The sequence below is a fragment of the Ovis canadensis genome, chromosome 8, assembly GCF_042477335.2.
Source record: "Ovis canadensis isolate MfBH-ARS-UI-01 breed Bighorn chromosome 8, ARS-UI_OviCan_v2, whole genome shotgun sequence".
NCBI lineage: Eukaryota > Metazoa > Chordata > Mammalia > Artiodactyla > Bovidae > Ovis > Ovis canadensis.
In genome coordinates this window covers 21,353,555-21,359,285 of record NC_091252.1, presented here as the reverse complement: position 1 = coordinate 21,359,285, position 5,731 = coordinate 21,353,555, and positions in this window count along the sequence as shown.

The following is a 5,731-nucleotide window of genomic DNA, read 5'->3' as shown; positions in this document are numbered from 1 at the left end:
AAACAGCTCCAGGAATCCTGGGAGATGGAGACAGCAACACCCGCCCCCCACCCCCGAAGTGTCTTTGGCAGGCCAAGCACTGGCTCTTGTCTTTATATGGCAGCTGTGCTTTCTGAAAGTCATATTTCCAACCTGAATTCTATAGCCATGAATTGTCATAACAAGGACCCCAGTGGGAGTCTGGAAACTTTATTCTTAGAGAACTACAGACTCAGTTTAGAGCATTTCCCAAGGGTTGATTTCTCACTGTGAATTTGGAAAGAATGGCCATAAAAACAGCTTTGGAAAACTGAATGTGCATGTGTGTGCATGCTAAGTCGCTTCAGTTGTGTCTGACTCTTTGTAAAGCTATGGACCATATCCTGCCAGGCTCCTCTGTCCATGGGATCTTCCAGGCAAGAATACTAGAGTGGGTTGCCGTGCCCTTCTCTGGAAAACTGGATATGTACACGCAAAAGAACTACTTATAACACATACAAAACTTAAGTCAAACCTCCTCAAAGACCTAAGCTTAAGAGCTAAAACTGTAAAAGTCTTTCAAGACAATAAAGGGGGAAAACATCACGACAGTGAGTTTGGCAATTATTTCTTGGACATAACACCAAAAACAGGCAAAAAAAAAAAAAGTAAAATTAAGTAAATTGGATGACATCAAAATTAAAAATTTATATGCACCGAAGGACCCTCAACGTGGAATGGAAGAAAATATTTATAAATCTTACATCTGATAAGGAGTTGACATCGAGAATGTGCAAAGAACTCCTAGAGCTCAACAACAAAGAAGCCAACTACTCAATTTAAAAATGGGCAGAGGACTTGAAGAGAGAGAATCTCAAAAGAAGCCACAAACAAGAAAAGCACATAGAAAGATGCTCACCACAATTTTTAGGGAAACGCAAATCAAAACCAGAATGAGAGGCTGCCTCATACCCATTAGGGTGGCTAGTGTATTAGTTTGTTACGGCTGCCATAAGAAAATACCACAGCTGGGGCACTTTTATAGTAGAGCTTTGTTTTCTCGCATTTCTGGAGGCTGGAAGTCCCGAGGTGTTGGCAGCTTTGGTTTCTTCCAGGGCCTCTCTCTGTAGCTTGCAGATGGCAGCCTTTTCACTGTGTCCTCACCTGGCCTTTCCCCTGTGTGTGTGCATTCTTGGTTTCTCTGGATGATCAAATCCCCTTTCCTTATGAGGACACTAAGTCAGATGGGTTTGAGGCTCACCTTAATGGCCTCATTTTCATTTAGTTACCTCTTAAAGGCCCTATCTCAAAATATGATTACCTTTAGATACTGCCTGGGACTTCAACATACTAAATTTGAGGGGGCATAGTTCAGTCCATAACAGCAACTATGAGAAAAACGAGAAAATAACAAGTGTTGGCAAGGACGTGGACACATTGGAACTCTTGTGAATTGCTGGTAGGAGTGTAAAGTCATATAGCTGCTGTGGCAAGCAGTAGAGTGGTCTTTAAAAAATTAAAAATAAAATTTTCTTATGATCCAACCATTCCACTTTTGAGTATATACCGCAAAGAACTGAAAGCAGGGTCTTGAAGAGATTTTTGTACACACATTCATAGCAGCATTATTTACAATAACTAAAAGGGAGACATAACCCAAGTGTCCATCAAGGGGTGAATGGATAAACAAAATGTTGTATATGCATGCAAATGAGTATTATTTAACCATAAAGAGGAAAGAAACGCTGACACATACTACAACATGGATGAATCTTGAGGACATTATGCTAAGTAAGCCAGTCGCAAAAGGACAAACACTTATGATTCTACTTAAATGACAGTCAATTTCATAGAGACAGAAAGGTAGAATGGTGGATGCCAGGAGTGGGGTTGGATGTGAGGGCAGGTGGATGAATGGAGAATTGTTGATTAATGGGTGAGGGGTTTTACTTCTGCAAGTTGACAGACTTTGGAGGTTAGTTGCACAATAATATGAATGTACTTAATGCTACTGAGCAGCATACGAAAAATGCTTGTGTGTGTACCTGTGGGCTCAGTCACTTCAGTCGTGTCTGACCCTTTGCGATCCTATGGACTGTAACCCGCCAGGCTCCTCTATCCTTGGAATTCTCCAGGCAAGAATACTGGAGTGGGTTGCCATGCTCTCCGCCAGAGGATCTTCCAGACCCAAGGATTGAACCTGCGTCTCCTGTGACTCTTGCATTGCAGGCAGATTCTTTACTGCTGAGCTACTGGGGAAGCTCTAAAAATGCTTAAGTGGTAATGTTATTTTCTATATATTTTTCTGAAATCGAAAGTAGATAGAACAAAATAAACAAAAATAGCCATGGACGTAATAGAGGAGGAAAGTCATCGAAAATGGGTGGGGAGCGACTTCACTGGTCCACTGGTTAATAATCCATTTTCCAATGCAGGGGGGGCAGGTTCAGTCCCTGGTTGGGGAAGATCCCACATGACATGGGCCAACTAAACCTGTGTGTTACAACTCCTGGGCCCATTCCACAACCACAGAGAAGCCTGTTTGCCCCATCAAGGAGGCCACGCAACACAACAAAAGAGCCCAGGTGCTGCAACAGAAATCCTGCAGGCTGCAACTGAAAACCCAACAAATAAACAGAAATAGTTTTTAAAACATTTTAAAAAGAAAAAAAGTGGGTGAGGAGTTGGATAAATGCATGAACTGAACATGAGCAAGTGGAAACTTTCAAGCCCCCAAAAAAATGTTTCTTTACTAAATGGGGATGATTTAAACTACTGAATTTTGCTGATACCCAATAGCTATTAAGAAATCTGCTGCAAAGGCAGGAGCAAACCCTGCAAATCTTGATCTCTTCCCCAGCCTTTGCTCATGAGGCCGCTCTGCACCGGTGCTTAAAATCAGACCATACACCACAGGGCAGTGAAAAGAAATGTCCCTAGGGGATCAGGCCCCCCGCCCCCCCCACCCCCTCCAGCTACTGCTATACATCTATAGGGTTCTTTCTGGGCACTGCTGGTGCAGGAGGCTAATGCGCTTTGCCAGCTGTACTTAAATTAGTAACGAGGACAGCATGAAGATGTCAGCTTGCAAGCCATTCAAGCAAATTGAAAAGTCTGAAAAGATGGTTACACTGGTGGTAGTTGTTAATGCACTAAGTCATAAGTCTAACACTAACATTATGTTACCTAACATACAATCAGCTTTGACAGCCACCAGAAACCCAGAGTCACTGCTTGTGTAAAGCAGCAGGGCCATGGGGAAGACAAAACCCTTCAATTTTTTTTTTTTAAACATTTTGAACAGACTGATTTTCCATTTGGATTTTGCCGATGTCTCTGCTATTTGCTCATAAGATTTTATGGACACTCTGTAATCTTCTCCAAAAATGTAAACAAAATAGTATGTAATTCACTTTAATTACATATTTTTAACTGTTAAAATAACCAATTTTTATAAATAGATATAAGAAGCAGTTTTTCTGACTGCTAAAATTATTTTATAATAAACACAATAAATGTTAGCATTTGTGAAGAGTCTAAAAGAGATGACAAAGCTCAGACTGAAGGGAAGAGAAAATCATTTAAGACGTGAGTTCCTACTACACTCAATTTGTGGTTATGTTTTTTTGGTTTTACTTAAAACAGTATACCTATTGTTTTAAAAGTTCTTTATGACCTTAGTGTCAGGAAACATTAGTCCCATTTAGCAGGATAAATTTTTAAATTAGTTTTTATTGCAGTATAGTTGCTATACAATTTTTAGTTTCTACTGTACAGCAAAGTGAATCAGCTATATGTATTCATATATCCCCTATTTTTTGGATTTCATTCTCAGTTAGGTAACCACAGAGCACTGAGTGGAGTTCCCTGAGCTATACAGTAGGTTCTCATCAGTTTATACATATAAACTATATATTTATAAATAGATAGAGTTTATCTGTTTTATTCAGAGTATCAATAGTATATATACATGTCAATCCCAGTCTCCCAATTCATCCTCCCCACCGCAGGATAAAATTTTTATATTAAATGTAAAACCCAGTTTTGAGCATTGGTTTTTAAGGGAGACAAATATACCTGAGTACATCATGAGAAACGCTGGGCTGGAGGAAGCACAAGCTGGAATCAAGATTTCCAGGAGAAATATCAATAACCTCAGATATGCAGATGACACCATCCTTATGGCAGGAAGTGAAGAAGAACTAAAGAGCCTCTTGATGAAAGTGAAAGAGGAGAGTGAAAAAGTTGGCTTAAGGCTCAACATTCAGAAAACGAAGATCATGGCATCTGGTCCCATCACTTCATGGCAAATAGATGGGGAAGCAGTGGAAACAGTGTCAGGCTTTATTTTTTTTGGCTCCAAAATCACTGCAGATGGTGACTACAGCCATGAAATTAAAAGACGCTTACTCTTGGGAAGGAAAGTTATGACCAACCTAGACAGCATATTCAAAAGAAGAGACATTACTTTGCCAAGAAACGTCTGTCTAGACAAGGCTACGGTTTTTCCAGTTGTCATGTATGGATGTGAGAGTTGGACTATAAAGAAAGCTGAGTGCCAAAGAATTGATGCTTTTGAACTGTGGCATTGGAGAAGACTCTTGAAAGTCCCTTGGACTGCAAAGAGATCCAACCAGTCCATCCTAAAGGAGGTCAGTCCTGGGTGGAAGGACTGATACTGAAGCTGAAACTCCAATACTTTGGCCACCTGATGCAAAGAGCTGACTCATTTGAAAAGGCCTTGATGCTGGGAAAGATTGAGGGCAGGAGGAGCAGGGGAAGACAGAGGATGAGATGGTTAGATGGCATCACCGACTTGATGGATATGGGTTTGGGTGAACTCTGGGAGTTGGTGACGGATAGGGAGGCCTGGCATGCTGCGGTTCACGGGGTCACAAAGAGTTGGACATGACTGAGCGACTGAGCTGAACTGAACTGATGTACAGGTAACAGTAACTGCAGGGGAAGGGTCTAGAATCATTTTATGTGCTAAATGATTAATAAGCCTAGCAATACTAACTTAGAGAAAATCTGAGAGACAAATGTTCATGTTAAAGTACTTGAAGAGTGATTGGTTAAAAGATAAATTCTGTTTCTATGACACCAATGGTAGAAATATGGCTCCTGGATAGAAATTAGACCAGAGAAATATTTTGGCTATTATAAAGGTTAACATTCCTATTGCTAGTAGGAATTTTTAAGTCACATACTAAGGTACACAAAATGTAGTTTTGTTTTTTCTGTCAGATTTTATCTCAAGTCTCCAAGTGCAGGAAAAATGTCATTTCAAGGAAAATCAGATCAGTTCACAATTCCTCAAATAGGGAGCATTTTTCTTGCTACAGATATACCAAGCATGCACCAGGGCACAGGCATTAGTTAGGGATTCAGAATCAGGCCATTCTCAAGCCACAGATGACAGGTCCTGAGGGGGATAGGCAGTGGTGGTTTCGGGTAAGTATGGTCCAGGGACACTTTAAGTCTTATACTCTATTTCTTTGCCTCTCTCTCCCCTCAGTTCACAGAATCTTTATGGATTCAGGGAATAGGAGGAGGCAGGATAGAAAGGAATTGGGTTACTTATTCATCCAGATCCTTCTCGAAGAACTTGACATTTTGAAGTCTTGTTTTGTTTGAAGTCACCCATTTGAGGGGATGGAAGCTTCAGACTGTTCTTCTAGTGGCTCCAGTGGATGAGATTCTTGGGGTGAGAGGTATGAGGAAGGAACCCACCATAAATAGCAATAACGTTTTCCCTGACTACCATGGATTG